General features: G+C 25.3%; 1 protein-coding gene across 2 annotated transcripts in view; it reads right to left on the reverse strand.

Moving 5' to 3' along the window:
- The window catches only part of LOC122509246 (sestrin-1), a 207,381-nt gene extending 192,067 nt beyond the window's left edge, over positions 1-15,314 (reverse strand). Inside the window, exon 1 of one of the 2 annotated variants that reach the window (XM_043623172.1) lies at positions 15,059-15,314. The gene's annotated coding sequence lies outside the window, so the exon portion shown is untranslated. Of the gene's footprint in view, positions 1-14,968 lie in introns of both variants that reach the window. The other variant, XM_043623171.1, reaches the window with a different exon arrangement.
- Positions 15,315-19,903: the final 4,589 nt, after the last annotated feature.

Here is a 19,903-nt window from a genome sequence, read left to right on the forward strand (position 1 = left end):
CAATTATTATCTAAAATTTTGATTGAAATTCATATTTAAATCAATTTTTATTAGAAAATTATACTAAAATTCAATTAGTCAAATACAAAATTAAATATGTTATTGAACAAATGAATGTTTCTTAAAATTCAATTCCCATAACAAAAATAAATAATTTATTGAAGAATTCAATTTTTTTTAAATTGAACTCTCATTCAAATAATTTTATCAACAAATTCTTAAATAGGTAATTAAAATTCTTTCGACGAATTTTAATAAAATTTTTAAAAATAATTAAATTTTTCGTAAAATTAGATTAAAATTGTATTAAAAATAATTAAAATTTCCGCGATGAGTTTTATTATTTGTGAAAATAATTGAACTCCCTAAGAAAAATTTTATTATTTTTAAAAATATTTAATTTTTGCAAAGAATATTTTTACTCTTGATAATAATTGAATTTCTGCAATAATTTGTAACTTTTCCAAAATTAACTTTTTTTTTGTATTTTTAACAAAAATTCTTCTATAAATGCATTATTTTTAATAATTTTTTGAAAAAGTTCTTTGAAAATTTTCAAATTCATTTGTTTACAATTAAATTTTACAAAATTTCAATTATTTGTAAATTCTTCAACTTAATATATAGGTATATATTAGGAAATAAAAACTTGAAATAATTTCAAAATAAAATCCTAAGAAGAATTTTATTATTTTTAACAATATTTAATTTTTGCAAAGAATATTATTACTCCTGATAATAATTGAATTTCTGCTATAATTTGTAACTTTTCCAAAATTAAATTTTTTTTGGTTTTTAATAAAAATTCTTCTATAAATGCAAATTTAAAAGCAAAAAGCAAAAAGCTAGTCACCAATTCAAATTAGAAAACATTTTTACTAATTCAAGTTTAGAGAGTTTAATATTCAATTAGTTAAAATTTTAACTGAAATTCATATTTAAATTAATTTTTATTAGAAAATTCTACGAGAATTCAATTATTTAAATACAAAAATAAATAATTTATTGAAGAATTGAAGAATTGAATTTGACGGAATTTTAATAACATTTTTAAGAATAATTTCATTTTTCGAGAACTTAGATTAAAATTGTATTAAAAATAATTTAATCTGTGTAAAAAATTTGATTGAATTGAGAAAAGTTATTGAAAATAATAGAAACTTTGCCAAGAGTTTTATTAAAATTTTTGAAAATAATTGAATTCTTGAGACGAATTTTAATAATATTTCTTTTTAAATAATTGAATTCTTTTGTGAAATTTTATTAAAATAGTAGATATTGAAAATAATTGAATTTTAATAAATTATTGAAATTAATTAAACATCTACAAAGAATTTTATTACAATTTTATAAAAAATAAATTGAATTATTAAAAAGAATTTCATTAAAATTTTTAAAAACAATTTCTTAATTCTTTTAAGAAATTTAATTAAAAATGTATTGACATTAATACTTAAATTCTAAAAAATAAATTATAGGAAGACTTTTCAAAATAATTGAATTTCTTTGATGAATTTTAATAAAATTTTTAAGAATAATTACATTTTTCGAGAAATTCCATTAAAATTGTATTAAAAATAGTTGGAATTCTGCGATGAGTTTTATTATTTATGTAATTGAATTTCTAAAATGAATTTAATTATTTATGAAAATGTTTGAATCCCTTAAAAAAATTTTATTATTTATGAAAATAATTAAATCTCTTAAAAAATTGGATTATTTATGAAAATAATTTAATTATTGCGAAGAAATTTATAAACAATTTGTAAATAATAGAATTCCTGTGAAATTTTTATTGTTTAAATAATTTATTCAAAATTGAAATTTTACAAAATGCAAATTGATACCTTTAGAAGTTTATCTATTTATGAAAATTGTAAACACAACTCTTTCAAAATTGAATTAATTTTGAATTATTTAAGAAAAATTAGATTTTAAGAATAAGCACAATAACTTTAGAAAACAATAATTTTCCAGGATTCCGATCAAAATTCCCTGACTTTTCCAGGTTTTTTCAAGGTTTATGAAATTCCCAGACATTTCTAGGTTTACGAATCAATTTGCACAGTACCTAAGAAACAAATCGAATTGAAACTTAAGATATCAATTTCTTAAAAAAGTAATTAGGTGCCTGCACTTTTCCCGAGTTATAAAATTGAAAAAAAATTATTTCCTTCAAAAAATGTGTAAATGTGCGGGTAAAATAGATTTCCTTGTAAAAAAAAATTAACATCAGAAAATTATCATCTGATAAGAAAGAATTGGAGAAAAAAAATACACAGGATAATTATTTTTAATTTAGGATAAAAAACGAAATAATGAAAAGAAAAAATTTAAAATACATAATTTCCTAAATTTCTCTAAATAATCGTTTTTTTAAGGCAAAAAATTTTAACTTTTACATATTCTTTGTTCTTTCAGTAATCATGAAATCTGATCCGATAATAAGATAATTTGACGTGTATACACACGCTATAATGAATCACCATATGAAAAGCTTTGTTCTGACTAATATTCTTTTTTTGAATAATAATGGTATTTTCCCAGACCCCTTGTTTCAAGAAATAGAGAGAGAGAGAGAGAGAAAGAGAATGTTTTGAGTATACATATATTATTGGTTTTCTAGGCCTCTATGGAAAATGTTCCTGACCTTTCTTCAGATGAACGTTCACGCGTAATCGAAAAGAGAAAAACGAAGCTATAGCGTGTGCCAAGCCGTTAGTAGACAGTCAGGCTGCTACAAGCCTATTTAAACGAGAAAGGAAAGTATCGTACGATTCTAAGAAAAATACATTTTTTTCAACTTTATTTCTAGTACTCTCAGTTTAACCGTAATTCGTAGTTGAATTTTTTTCTATTCCACTCTAGCTAGAAAAAAATTAGAATATCTAATTTTTAACGTTAAAAAAAGAAATTTAATAAATAAAAATCCGGAGAATAGAAAGAGAAAAAAAAGCTTTAAAAAAGGAGAAAATTAATTTTTAAATTCCTATCAATTTTTGGACAATAAATCAAACTGTCCTGTATTCCTTTATTCTTTTTCCTATAATATAAAATCTAAATTTTGAAATTTATTACAGAAAAAAAAATGTGAAAACTATAATAAACAATGACCTTAATTTTCTCTATAAATTGCAAGAATACATTTGAAATGAAATTAATAATAATAAAACAATTACAGAGCATTGTGGTGGTTACAAAATGTGAGATATCTATCCGCGAACTAGCGAGTGAGCGAGCGCACTTATAATTTTGTGCACAAAGAAATTGTTTTACCTTTCTACTGTGGTTTCTTCTAATATGCAATAAAAATATATTGTTCTTCTGTGAAAAAAAAAGAGTCGACAATTGAACCAACAAAACTATAATGTATTATAGAAATCAAAAACACAAGAGAAAGCGAATGGAGCGCATTATTTTATTATCTTTTCAATGGAAATTAATTTTTTTTTTCCCCCTCAAGAAAAAAAGAACCTATTTTCCGTTTGTCGTTTCCCAACGAAAATTATTATTGAATTTCTATTTTCAAGTTTTTTTTTCAAAACTTTAATTACTTTTTAAAAAACCATTTTTAGAAGAATGGGATTAAATATGGGAATTGATCTTTTTTTCTCATTCTTTTTTTTAAAAAGAATTAATTTTTTTAAAAATTTGGACATTTTGATTTGAGAGAGCACAAAAGAAGTTATATTTACAGAGGTTTTATAGAGATTTGCACGAGAAGGCAGGCGGAGCAGTAGTTGTATGATGTTTATAAAAATTGTGGTATAGAAGTGACCAAGGAGTCTTTGCTGCCTTTCTCGTGAGCACAGTTACTTTGTATATTACGACTTTCTTTACGACCAGTTTAACGAAAGGAGAATCGCGCATTAGCTACTTTCCAGTTTTTAAAAATATTCTTTTTTCAATATTTCAAAAAAATAATAATTCATAAAATTAAAATAATTCCTTTTTTATTACTATTATATTGTTACAATTACAGTATTTCAGGGATCGCTGATTACGAATCCTCAGAAGTATAACGAGTTTCAAGGAAATCCAATCAAATTTTTTAATATTACCGCCATATTGGGTCCGCCATTTTGAATTTTAAAATCCTAATGCTAAATTCGTAATCAACGATCCTAGGAACACACGATTGAATATAATTTCAAGCAAATCCAGACCCTCAATTTTTCAATTCTGTCCGCCATTTTGAACATTATATTGTCATAAATTTCATTGCACACAAAATCCCTTTGACATAAATTTCAATTGTCGTAAATTTCATTTGTCATAAATATCATTTATCACAAATTTTACGTTTAATAAAACTCAAATAACATAATTCCTATTTAATATAAAAATCACTTAACATAAATTTCTTCTGACAAATTTATTCAACATAAATTTCATTTGACATAAATTTAATTTGGTGTGAAACTCATTTGACATAAAAGTCTAAAACATAATTGTCATTTGACATAAAATTCACTTGACATAAATTTCATTTGACATAGAATTCATTTCATTTGACATTAAAATACATTTGACATATATTTAATTTGGTATGAAACTAGTTTGACATAAATTTAATTTGACATGAAACTTGTTTTGACATAAAATTCATTTGACATAAATTTAATATGGTATGAAACTCTTTTGACATAAAATTCATTTGACATAAACTTCATTTGACATAAATTTGATTTGGTATGAAACTCACCAACAAAAATTTCATTTGACATAAAAGTCTAAAACATAATTCTCATTTGACATAAAATTCATTTCATTTGACATTAAAATTTATTTGACATACATTTAATTTGTCATGAAACTTGTTTGACATTAAAATTTATTTGACATCGAAGTCATTAAACATAATTCTCATTTGACATGAAAATATAGGCGCGTATTTCAAAATTGGCTAACAACAATATTTTTGATAATATTTAACTGGTTACTTTTAAAATTCACGCCGATGTTTTTATGTCAAATGTAATTTAAATAAAATGAATTTTATGTCAAATGAGAATTTTGTTGAATGACATTCATGTCAAATGAAATTTATGTCTAGTGACATTTATGTCAAATGAGAATTATGTTAAATGTCTTTTATGTCAAATGAGCTTTATTATGTCAAATGCAGTTTAAGTCAAATGAAATCTATGTCAAATGGATATTACATCAAATGCCATTTATGCAATGTTCTTCGATCTTTCTTGTAATATTTTAATAAAAAATTTTCTTAAATGATCGTTAAACTTTTTTTCAACATTTTTTTATAAATCAATTTTTCCCATCTAAAGTTACTTTGGAAATAAATTTCTATCTAAAATGGTATTTTGCACACCTGGTAGACATAAAAAAAAGTATTTCATCAATACGAGACCGTGTAATAAAGTTCTCCTTAATTGCGACTTGATAATCGTTTCGTACACCGTAATGAGATCTGCACTCTCAGCATCCTTCGGAACTTTGTACTTTTTTTATATTTCATTTTGTTACTTTTCTATATTGGTTTGCAGGAGAGAGTAAATAATAAACTATTTCCTTTCAAAACAATTCTTCCCTATCGGTTATTATAAATGAGCTTCATTTCAAAAAAAAGAGCGAAACAAAAGGGGATGTTTTAAATTTCATTAACAGTAAATAAATAATAATTTATTTTACTCCATTTCTTATAATAGGTATCTGTATACTGAAAATTGCACTTGACTATAACGGTGTGATGTAAAAAATAGAGCAGAATTACACTCTGGAAACAGTAAATTTTTCAAGTTGCTTTCAACAGCAATGGAAGCAAGTTTTCTAAAGTTGATCTTAAGCATCTAATTTTTTACGATCTCTGAGAAATAGCACCCGAGATACCTCAGGTACAAGGCATATAAATGAAATTTTAATATTATAAAACTATTAATCAGGGTTGCCACGCTTTTGCTTATTTCAAATTCCCTGACTTTTCCAGGTTTTCCAGGTTAAAAAACGAAATTTTTCCAAGTTTTTAAAACTACATTTATATTTTACAAAATTAAATAATTCGTCATTACAATTTTTCCATAGGAATTAAATTTCTTCAAAAGATTCAAATTCAAACTTTTTTGAAATTAAACAACTTATAAAAAATTGTTATAAAACATGAAGAAATCGATCACTCCGAGTCTTCGACTCGAAGCAATCGATATCTTCATGTTTTATAATAATTAAAAATATGACCGACTGATAAAATCATTATTTTATATTATAAGAATATTGTCACCGTAATTTATTCAAAATTACTTTCATCACTTCAATTATTAAATTATTGTTTTCCATAATTTTAACTAAAATTTTCCTTTAAATTAATTATTTTTAATAATTTTTGAAAAATTTCTTAAAAAATCTAAAAATCCTTTTGTTTGTCGTTCAATTATACGAAATTTTATCGATTATTCGGAAATTCTTCATAAAATATATATTAGAAAATAAAAACTTCAAATAACTTTAAAAAAATTCAATATTAAACTTTTTCAAAAAAATTAAATCTATACACAATTTTTAGTTAAAAGTATGAAAAATTCAAACATTTAAAGATTATAATTTAAAACCTTTTCAAAATTCAATTATTTCTAAAAATTCAGGCTGTAATACTTTCTCTCTAAATTTGAATTAGTAAAAATGTTTATTAATTTGGAATTAGTGACTGACTTTTTGCTTTTGAATTAGTAAATTTTACTATTAAATTTGTAGAAACGACTATTTATTAGTAAAATCTGCGAATTTAAAAGCAAAAAGTCAGTCACTAATTCAAATTAGAAAACATTTTTACTAATTCAAATTTAGAGAGTTTAATATTCAATTATCTAAAATTTTAACTGAAATTCATATTTAAATCAATTTTTATTAGAAAATTCTACTAGAATTCAATTATTTAAATACAAAAATATATAATTTATTGAAGAATTGATTTTTTTTTAAATTGAACTCTCATTCAAAGAATTTTATCAACAAATTTTTAAATAGGTAATTAAAATTCTTTCACGAAGTTCAATAAAATTTTTAAAAATAATTTCATTTTTCGAGAAATTAGATATTAAAATTGTATTAAAAATAATTGAACCTCTGTAAAAAATTTGATTGAATTGAGAAAAGTTTTTGAAAATAATTGAAATTTTGCCAAAAATTTTATTAAAATTTTTGAAAATAATTGAATTTTGAAGACAAATTTTAATATGTTTTCAAAGATAATTGAAATGTTGACGATAATTTTATTTAAACTTTTGACCACAATTGAATTTCTGTGAAGAATTTTATTACTTTTGAAAATAATTGAATTCTTGAGACGAATTTTAATAATTTTTTTTTTAAATAATTGAATTCTTTTGTGAAATTTTATTGAAATAGTATAGATGTTGAAAAAAATTGAATTTTTATAAATTATTGAAATTAATTAAATTTATAAGAAGAATTTTATTAAAATTATTTTGAAAAAAATTGAATTGTTAAAAAGAATTTTATTAAAATTTTTTTAAATAAATTAGAAATTCTTTTAAGAAATTTAATTAAAAATGTATTGACATTAATACTTAGATTCTAAAAAATAAATTATAGGAAAACTTTTCAAAATAATTGAATTTCTTTTATGAATTTTAATAAAATTTTTAAGAATATAGTTACATTTTTCGAGAAATTCCATTAAAATTTTATTAAAAATAATTGAAATTCTGCGATGAGTTTTATTATATTTATAAAAATAATTGAATTTCTAAAATCAATTCAATTATTTATGGAAATAATTGAATCCCTGTAAAAAAAAGTTTATTATTTATAAACATAGGTAATTGAATTATTGCGAAGAAATTTATATAAAAATTTTTAAATAATTGAATTCCTGTTTTTTGGAAAATTCTATTAAAATAGTAGATATATTTTAAAATCCAATTAATTTTGTAATATATAAGTAAAATTATTCATTAAATAAATAATTTATAAGTTACAATTTTATGATATAGTTTTTCAAGAATTAAGTTATTATGTTATTTAAAAAGAAATTATTGTCAGAAATAGAAAAAATTAAAGATTTTATATTGGAATTGGTGGTAATTTCATAATTTATGAGACAAACAAAACGGATACCATAAAATTTAGAATTTTCCCATAAATTCTAAATATTTAATTTTTTCTAGTACTTTCAATAAAAATTCCTGACTTTTCCCTGCTTTCCCTGATCAATTCTACTTTTCCTGACTTTTTTCTGACCTGTGGCAACCCTGTTAAAGTTTATTTAATTCATAATAGTAAAATCATTCTAAACAACACAACTATACTCAAAATGTTAAAAAATAAGGAAAGTAAAATTTTTATCGTAAATGGTTTCAATTTAAAATTAAATGGTTTAATTTTTTATCTTAGTGGATCTAAAGACAAGACCAATTTTTTTTAACAGAATCAACAGAAGAAATAAGAGTGTCTTATGGTAATAGTAATTATTCAAAATATAATATAATAGTAATTATTTTAAGTAATATTAACGTACTAAGATGATCCATTTATCATAGAATAAGTTTGATCAAAATCAATTTTATAAAAATATTTGGCACTGACCAATAATTTACCCCTAAAAATCCTATACAAACTTTCTGAAAAATAAAAAAAAATGTAAATAGTGAGCATCACTTCGATAAATCGAAATAACATTTTCATTTAAATACTAATCACCTTATTTGTGGAATAAAACATAAAATGAAGTAATGAAGAGATGAGATCAGGAAATAAAGTAAAAAACCATTTTCAAAAGGCAAATAATTTTGTTTAAGGCGCAAGAAGAAATTATGGAGTGGAAATATTTATATATATATATGTATATAAATGGCTTGAAAGTCTAAGAAGAGGAGGCAAAACCCTGAAGAAAGAGAATGAGTGACTCTAGTTTCCATTGCACACATTTCGAGTTCAATGACCGTTTGTTTCGTTTACGAAAATCTGAACCGCCCCCTTCCATTTACTTGACACATAAGCTGCTTATTTAGCTATAGATATACCTTTCACAAATTACAATTTTGGGTCGCTCACACCTTCTATTTGAATAATAAGTGATAATATGTATTCAGTCAATGGTGAATTTAGAAATTATATTCTTCACTTCTTTCTATAAGTAATATAATCAATATTTCACAAATACAAATTTTTCAATAAAATCAAAACCATTCCGCATACGGCATAATAATCTTGAATTTCGAAAATCTAAACAATTATTTTTTTTAATGTCTCTTTTAATATTCTCTCTAAACAGTTTTTAAAAAAAAGGCATTAAAAATTAAAATTCCAAACTGTTCGTATTTCCAGACAATAAAAAACAAACTAATTAAAATTAAAAAACGTTGTTCAATGTTCATTACATAATTTAAAAGGTTGGTATACGTGACTTTTTGCACAGAGCGAATCAGCACTAAAGTTATTTCAATAATTCCTAGATGAACGTTGATCTCAACGAAAATGCTCTATTTCAGGTACACTAATTAAATTACATCCAAAGGAAGAGAGGGGAAGGGGGATTAAATCGACAAAGGTTGTGGCTTACGTTTATAGGTCAATTTGGCTGTCATCCAACAAGGAAAAGTTGAGATTTTAAACTATACATTAAATTGCATTAAAAAATCTGTTTATATATCTAAATAGATGGAATAGCAAATTACTCTCTTGGTAAACTCATCGATTAGGTGTATATCGTAATTCATTAGATCATCACGCGAATGCCATTTTCAAGATCAGATAAATCGAATATAATGCATTGTTTGGAATTACATCACCTGAAAGATAAATCTCGACAAGACATGTGTTCAAATTATATACTTTAAAACATTAAGTATATTCAAAATTCATCTGATATAATGATATAATTTTAATTAAAATACAATACACTGGGTAAATGCGGAATAATTAATGTGATATTCGATTAAAGTGAAATTGATAAATATATAATAATTATGTTATCACTCGTTTTAATTTATTTGTTTATACAACTTAAATATATATAATTCAAATTTTTCCCACATAGCTTCCATAAAATTTTTTAAACATGATTTGATTTAAATCAGAGTTGTCACAAAAATTTAATTTTGTTATTTCCTCACATTTCCCTGATTTCCAGAAAAAATTTTGACTTTTTACCTAAAGAATATTCTGCGATTCACTCTAAAAATGATAAAATAAAAAAAAAGTTCTATTACATTTATTTACGAATTTCTTAAACTGTAAAATTATTTGAAAACATCAAAATAACTTCTTTTTAAAAAAAAATTTAATCATTAGTATTTTTCCATAGAAATTAAGATTTTCAAAATATTCAAATATTCAAAATATTCAAATAATTCTGAGAATTTTCAAATATATTTATTTACAATTCAATTTTACGAAATTCCATCGATTATTCGGAAGTTCTTCAATTAATATATATTTGAAAATAAAAATTTCGAATAATTTCAATTAAACTTTTTGAAAAAAAAAAAATTCTACAGAATTGCTAGTTAAAAATATAAAAAATTCAAATTTTCAAAGATTTCAATTTGAAACTTTTTCAAAATACAATTATTTCTAAAAATTTACACTATATTTAATTATTATGTAAAATTTTAACTGAAATTCACTTAAATCAATTTCTATTAGAAAATTTTACGTGAATTCAATTATTTAAATAAAAAAATAAATAATCTATATTCAATAATTGAATGTTTCTTAATATTGAATTCTCATAGAGAATTTTATCAGCAAATTTTTAAATAATTGAATTATTCTTTCGATAAACTTTAATAAAATTTTTAACAATAATTATTTTATTTTTCGAGGAATTCGATTAAAATTATATGAAAAATAATTGAAATTCTGCGACGAGTTTAATTATATTTATGAATATAATTGAATTTCTAAAATCAATTCAATTATTTATGGAAATAATTGAATCCCTGTAAAAAAAGTCTATTATTTATGAACATGAATTATTGCGAAGAAATTTATATAAAAATTTGTAAATAATTGAATTCTTGTGAAATTATTTTATTATTTATGAAAATAATTAAACGTTTGCGTAGAATGTAAATAAAATTTTTTTGTAATAATTAAATTCGTTTGGAAATTTTTATTAAAATAGTAGATATTAAATATCATTGAATTTAGGAAAATTTTTGCAAATAATTGAAATTTTGCCGAGAATTTTATTAAAATTTTTGTAAATAATTGAATTTCTGTGATAAATTCTAATATTTTTGTAACTAATTGAAATCCTGCGGTGAATTTTATTATTTATGAAAATAATTGAATTATTGCCAAAAATTTTATTAAAATGTTTATAAAAGGAATTGAATTTCTGGGAAAAATTTTGTTATTTTTGAAAATAATTGAATTCTTCATAAGAATTTTATAAGCATTGTTTTAAATAATTAATGTTTTCGAAATATAATAATTAATATAAAAATTTTATTTTAAATAAATTTGAATTCTTGTGGAAAACTTTATTTGTGAATATAATTGAGTTTTGTTATTTATGAAAAGAATTGAATTACAATTCAATATGGATTCGTGTTTCGTATTAAATTGTGATCTATTATTACATTTATTAGTAATCGTTATACAGATAGGAATAAGTAAATTATTTAGATTCAAATTTTGATAAGTTTTGATATATTAATTCTGATTATTACGTCACGTAAAATAGTAAATTAACCTTCACGTTACCGAAGGTCACCCAGAGTGACCCAGCATATTATAAATCAATCTAATCAAGATTTTAATCCCTTAATAAAATTGAAGATAAATTTAGAAACTGTAAAGATCGCATCGATAACTATATTTTTCCGAACTTTCGGAAATGAAAATGTCACTAAAGTCACAGCATCTATTTCCCTATAGGGGTTTAAAATTTCTAAATATTTAAATTTAAATTTAAAAATTTTAAACCTATAGTCTTAAATTTAAATTAAATTTAAATGCATAAAATTGCGTGCAAATGCTACTTTTTTAATGTTATAAAGAATAGTTTATTTTCTAAATTGTATTAATTAACAATTTTCCTCTCTCTATAATGAGAAAACAATCTATTCAACTTTAAAGGAATTCTTTCATCTTAAGCAGATTTTCCTTTCAGTATTTATTTAAAAAAATCTCTCTTAATGTTCTTCAATATTTTATAAAAAGAATTTAGTTTACTCTTAAAAGGAAACGTTTATTATTATTATTTTTAAATTTAAAAGATTTCTTTTACACTAAAACTAATTCTTTTAACTATTAATTAATAAAAAAAAATCCAATTTGAAGAAAATATAAATTTTTGTGAATTTGAGCATTAAGAACTTTAGGATTATATTAAAGGTGGAAGAAGTTAACAATTCTTCCGAATCAATCTCTCACAAATAAATCAGGACAGATGTGCTGTCGATATACATGAAATTAAAGAGCTTATTCAAGAGAGATTTATTTGTGAAATTACCGAATAATAAATTCATTTCCTTTAATTTAGGATCATATATTGTTTATTAAATTGTCAGTTTCTTTAAAATTTATTGGCACAACACCAATAATTATTAATTTTACTTTAGATGATTTTGGAATGTCATAAATTTTATTTAATTACGAATTGAGGTCTAAATATTTACTAAATTTTTCAGAAGAAAACTGATTTTAAGTCCTAAAATTGTCGTATTTTTATTTTAAGTCCAAAAATGAGTTGAATTTAAGAATAAACACGTTTGAGCTGTAAGTACTTTATAAGACTTTGTTTTTACATTTTTTTTTAAAGGAAAAATCCGTTGGGAAAATAACTCATGATAATTATTCTCGAACTCAAGAAGACTAGGTGACAAATTAAGTATGATAAAATTTAGAATTAAAAACAAAAAAATTTCAAGACACGAATTAATATATAATATACAAGTGGGCTTCATTGTTACTTGTCATTCGTGGTAAAATGACCGACACTCAATCTCTAATTGATGCCCTCCCACCCTATCACATATCATTTCCTACTCCCAACTTGTTCTGGCATGGAAAATTTTACATAAGTAATAAACAGTATAATAAAAATTAATAAACAGTAATGAATAGTAATTAAATAAACTCACATTGTTAATATAAATAAAAATTCAAATTACCCGTTTGTTATTTAATATTAAACTTCAAGTTGTTTTTCCAGGGCAGAAATTAACATAAACTCAGATATAAAAGATGTTCCTTAAAATCTTTCCTATCACAATCAAATTATGATTTTATTGATATTTTTTTAAAAAAGTGATTTTCTAAAAATTTCACTTTCATTAAAATTTTTGATTTTCAAATGTTTTCCTTCCCATACAGATCATGTTATAGTTATTATTTCAAAATTAGGTAAATATTCAACACTCGGAGTTATTTAAGTAAAAACAATCGTTTTCGGAAAAAATTGTATTTAACGTGAAGCCTGAAGCTAATTAAGTAATTAATCGATAAAAACAGTGGATAAAATGTAAAAAAAAAATTGTACATACGGTGAAAAGAAAAAATTGTTTAATTTATGAAATAGATTAATTGTCCTGAATGTCTCTGTCGATAAAAAGTGATCTGAAAATTGATGACGAACTATACGTGAACGGCATCTTATTGTAATTACTAGGCGGTAATAAGTAGGGCGTTGCAAAATGAAATGAAGTTTTTAAAAATGGAGAACCGGTTGCATTCTCCCAACACTCATCAGCTGCGAATTCAACTGTGTAAGGAACAACAATTTCGCTTATCCATCGAATGAGCTTTAAGCATCAATCAAATGTCTTGCCAAAGAACATTAAGAATATTATACTCCACTCTTTATAACTCTCTTTCTAAAATAGCTTACTTATTGCATACAAACTATCATTGCGCCATATTTAATATTTTCTTCAATCTAAGAAAATAATGCCAACTACATTTATACAATCTAACTCGAAACGCATAACTAATCAATTAATTTCAAAATTATTGTCGTTAAGTTTTTTAATCGTTTAAGTAGTGGACGATTTTCCGGCTTTTAGTTTAATAGTTTCAACAGTAAAATTTTACACCCATTTTAGAGCTTCTATTAAAAGTAATAAAAAAAATTGTTAAACTGCTTTTTTTTCTCTTTTTTTTAAAAAAAGGATAAATTCAAAAATTGGATAAATTTCAAAAATTCAACCCCTATTTTGAGAAAACTTAGAATATTTCTACTTTAAAGGCGATAATATTGCCAAAAGTTTCTAATAAAATAAAGGAGAATTTTAATTTTTAAAGACAAAAAAAGTTTAAAAAATTTTGAATTTGCCAAAACTCAGAATTTGTATTCTGGGATAAAAATTCATCAATATTTATATTGAATATTTTTTTTAAAACTTATTTAATTGCTAGAATTTTTCGAGTGCAGCAAAAAGGTTTAAATTGAATTTTACAAATAGATTGAAACCGGTATAATAATGACCACCTTGAATAATCGAGTTTACCCTGTTGCTCGAAATAATTCGAGGGAGAGGGTGAAAAGCAACATATTAGATAAAAAACGAAGAAATTGAAAAAATAAATCAATGACAAGTTCAATTAATAATAGACAAATGAGAGAATTACACTTAAAATAGTGAATAATTCAGTAGATGTTAAACAATACACTGTATCCAAGTGAATTTGACAACTTAGCAACAACTAATAGGAAATTCTCAATACTGAAATTTACAAAAGGAAAAGTCAAAAACATTGATGATTTTGAAGGTCAATCTACTTCAATTTACACATATTTAATAATGTCAAGTGTAAAAAGAAATTTAAAGGACTTATTTTCACATGACGTTATGATTGAAAACGATAGAGAGAAAATTTTTAAAGTACTTGTCAGATAGAAACAAGACCGGTCGTTACGTTTACTCATCAGCTGAGAGGTCCAGGTGCACTTTTGAAAATATTATTCGCCTTTAATAACAACGTTAGAAACAATAATAAACAGAAATAATTCTATTTTGATAGTATATAAAAATCACGATACCTTTTAAATTGATAATAAGTGTCGAATGATCACTGATAATCGCAAAAAAAACACAAATCACAGGAGTAAAAACTTTTTAAACCCACTCACAATGGAATCTTCCAGTAGACTGACCGGCGAGTGAAGCTGTTCCCTCCTGCGTACACACTCGACAAGTTAGAAAGGATTCTCAATTTTTCTCGTCAAATCCAAAATAAATAAAAACATTTCCTCTTGATAAGAGTTAATGACAATAAAACTTAACAATTACAATCGATGGCATTTGATGGAAAAACTTATTTGCAGCGAAACTTTAATAGAAGTAACACCGCTGACAGCTTCAATGAACTGTCATTTCTCTTCTTTACATAAAGACAGGATAAAAGCAAACTATCTAGAGACATCTAGTCAAGAAATGAGATCACTACTCAACACTATATTTGAAAGGTAAAGTCGATTGTTTTAAATTTCTCTTTATCATATCAAGATATTTAAAAGTTAGAAATGATAACTTACCGACAGCAGGTTCCCTCATTAGTTCACTCTTATGAAGCAGTTTCAACGTTTTTCATCCAGAAATGGATTTTTTTCCTCATAGAAAAGTTATACACATTAGTAATATTACAACAAAATATTTTTGTTGTGAAGTATGTGATAATACAATTTCCCTAACACCCGCTCCGAAACTGCAACTTTCAAGGGTTACAAATCATGGCGAAAATGATACTTTTCACAACTGTTTGAAAAACCGTGGCGAAAGTAAATTGCTGGAGAATCTGTAGTATTTACTTATGTATTATTGTTATTTTTATTTTAAAAGGTTAAAATAATCCATGAATGTTGATATTATTTTTGACGGAATAAAATTTTACTAACTAAAGAAACTAACGAACTAAGTAACTAAATTAACTAACTTACTAAGTAACAAAATTAACTAAACTATCTAGCTTAATAAACTAACTAACTAACTAACTAAACTAATTAAACTAGAAAACTAAAGAAACTAACGAACAAAGTAACTCAATTAACTTACTAATTAACTAACTAACTAAATTAACTACACTAACGAACTAAGTAACTAAAACAACTTACAAACAAACTAAACTGAGTAAATAACTCAGTAAAAAAAAGTAACTAACTAATAAATTAACTAACAAAACTAACTAACTAAAATGACTAATAAAACTAACTAACTAATTAACAAAATAAACAATCTAAATTAACTAACTAAACAAAATAACTAAACAACTAACTTATTTGTACACATAATTTATTGTGTTATTTTCGTGTTTCGCAACATTCACATAAACGAACGTGACAAACTTGCGAATACAAAACTAAAGGTTCCTGAACTGAACTAATTTACAGAAACATTTACCTAATCGAACGTGACAAATATCGCGAACACGTAATTAAAGGTTCCTGAACTGAACTAATTTACAGAAACATTTACCTAATCGAACGTGACAAAAATCGCGAACACGAAACTAAAGATTCCTATACTGAACTAATTTACAGAAACATTTACCTAATCGAACGTGACAAATATCGCGAACACGAAACTAAAGATTCCTATACTGAACTAATTTACAGAAACATTTACCTAATCGGACGTGACAAAAATCGCGAACACGAAACTAAATTTTCCTGACCTGAACTAATTTACAGAAACATTTACCTAATCGAACGTGACAAAAATCGCGAACACGAAACTAAAGATTCCTATACTGAACTAATTTACAGAAACATTTACCTAATCGGACGTGACAAAAATCGCGAACACGAAACTAAATTTTCCTGACGTGAACTAATTTACAGAAACATTTACCTAATCGGACGTGACAAAAATCGCGAACACGAAACTAAAGGTTCCAGACGTAAACTAATTTACAGAAACATTTACCTAATCGAACGTGACAAAAATCGCGAACGCGAAACTAAAGGTTCCTGAACTGAAATAATTTACAAAAACATTTACCTAATCGAACGTGACAAAAATCGCGTACACGAAACTAAATTTTCCTGACCTGAACTAATTTACAGAAACATTTACCTAATCGAACGTGACAAATATCGCGAACACGAAACTAAAATTTCCTGACATGAACTAATTTACAGAAACATTTACCTAATCGGACGTGACAAAAATCGCGAACACGAAACTAAATTTTCCTGACGTGAACTAATTTACAGAAACATTTACCTAATCGGACGTGACAAATATCGCGAACACGAAACTAAAGATACCTATACTGAACTAATTCACAGAAACATTTACCTAATCGAACGTGACAAATATCGCGAACACGAAACTAAATTTTCCTGACCTGAACTAATTTACAGAAACATTTACCTAATCGGACGTGACAAAAATCGCGAACACGTAATTAAAGGTTCCTGAACTGAACTAATTTACAGAAACATTTACCTAATCGAACGTGACAAAAATCGCGAACACGAAACTAAAGGTTCCTGAACTGAAATAATTTACAAAAACATTTACCTAATCGACCGTGACAAATATCGCGAACACGAAACTAAAGATTCCTATACTGAACTAATTTACAGAAACATTTACCTAATCGGACGTGACAAATATCGCGAACACGAAACTAAAGATTCCTATACTGAACTAATTTACAGAAACATTTACCTAATCGGACGTGACAAATATCGCGAACACGAAACTAAAGATACCTATACTGAACTAATTCACAGAAACATTTACCTAATCGAACGTGACAAATATCGCGAACACGAAACTAAAGGTTCCTGAACTGAAATAATTTACAAAAACATTTACCTAATCGAACGTGACAAAAATCGCGAACGCGAAACTAAAGGTTCCTGAACTGAAATAATTTACAAAAACATTTACCTAATCGAACGTGACAAAAATCGCGTACACGAAACTAAATTTTCCTGACCTGAACTAATTTACAGAAACATTTACCTAATCGAACGTGACAAATATCGCGAACACGAAACTAAAATTTCCTGACATGAACTAATTTACAGAAACATTTACCTAATCGGACGTGACAAAAATCGCGAACACGAAACTAAATTTTCCTGACGTGAACTAATTTACAGAAACATTTACCTAATCGGACGTGACAAATATCGCGAACACGAAACTAAAGATACCTATACTGAACTAATTCACAGAAACATTTACCTAATCGAACGTGACAAATATCGCGAACACGAAACTAAATTTTCCTGACCTGAACTAATTTACAGAAACATTTACCTAATCGGACGTGACAAAAATCGCGAACACGTAATTAAAGGTTCCTGAACTGAACTAATTTACAGAAACATTTACCTAATCGAACGTGACAAAAATCGCGAACACGAAACTAAAGGTTCCTGAACTGAAATAATTTACAAAAACATTTACCTAATCGACCGTGACAAATATCGCGAACACGAAACTAAAGATTCCTATACTGAACTAATTTACAGAAACATTTACCTAATCGAACGTGACAAAAATCGCGAACGCGAAACTAAAGGTTCCTGAACTGAAATAATTTACAAAAACATTTACCTAATCGAACGTGACAAAAATCGCGTACACGAAACTAAATTTTCCTGACCTGAACTAATTTACAGAAACATTTACCTAATCGAACGTGACAAATATCGCGAACACGAAACTAAAATTTCCTGACATGAACTAATTTACAGAAACATTTACCTAATCGGACGTGACAAAAATCGCGAACACGAAACTAAATTTTCCTGACGTGAACTAATTTACAGAAACATTTACCTAATCGGACGTGACAAATATCGCGAACACGAAACTAAAGATTCCTATACTGAACTAATTTACAGAAACATTTACCTAATCGGACGTGACAAATATCGCGAACACGAAACTAAAGATACCTATACTGAACTAATTCACAGAAACATTTACCTAATCGGACGTGACAAATATCGCGAACACGAAACTAAAGATACCTATACTGAACTAATTCACAGAAACATTTACCTAATCGAACGTGACAAATATCGCGAACACGAAACTAAATTTTCCTGACCTGAACTAATTTACAGAAACATTTACCTAATCGGACGTGACAAAAATCGCGAACACGAAACTAAAGATTCCTATACTGAACTAATTTACAGAAACATTTACCTAATCGGACGTGACAAATATCGCGAACACGAAACTAAATTTTCCTGAACTGAACTAATTTACAGAAACATTTACCTAATCGGACGTGACAAAAATCGCGAACACGAAACTAAATTTTCCTGACCTGAACTAATTTACAGAAACATTTACCTAATCGAACATGACAAATATCGCGAACACGTAATTAAAGGTTCCTGAACTGAACTAATTTACAGAAACATTTACCTAATCGAACGTGACAAATATCGCGAACACGTAATTAAAGGTTCCTGAACTGAACTAATTTACAGAAACATTTACCTAATCGGACGTGACAAATATCGCGAACACGTAATTAAAGGTTCCTGAACTGAACTAATTTACAGAAACATTTACCTAATCGAACGTGACAAAAATCGCGAACACGAAACTAAATTTTCCTGAACTGAACTAATTTACAGAAACATTTACCTAATCGAACGTGACAAATATCGCGAACACGTAATTAAAGGTTCCTGAACTGAACTAATTTACAGAAACATTTTCCTAATCGGACGTGACAAAAATCGCGAACGCGAAACTAAAGGTTCCTGAACTGAAATAATTTACAAAAACATTTACCTTATCGAACGTGACAAAAATCGCGTACACGAAACTAAATTTTCCTGACCTGAACTAATTTACAGAAACATTTACCTAATCGAACGTGACAAATATCGCGAACACGAAACTAAAATTTCCTGACATGAACTAATTTACAGAAACATTTACCTAATCGGACGTGACAAATATCGCGAACACGAAACTAAAGATTCCTATACTGA

Source organism: Leptopilina heterotoma, unplaced genomic scaffold (genome assembly GCF_015476425.1).
Source record: "Leptopilina heterotoma isolate Lh14 unplaced genomic scaffold, ASM1547642v1 Lhet_6, whole genome shotgun sequence".
NCBI classification, from domain to species: Eukaryota; Metazoa; Arthropoda; class Insecta; order Hymenoptera; family Figitidae; genus Leptopilina; species Leptopilina heterotoma.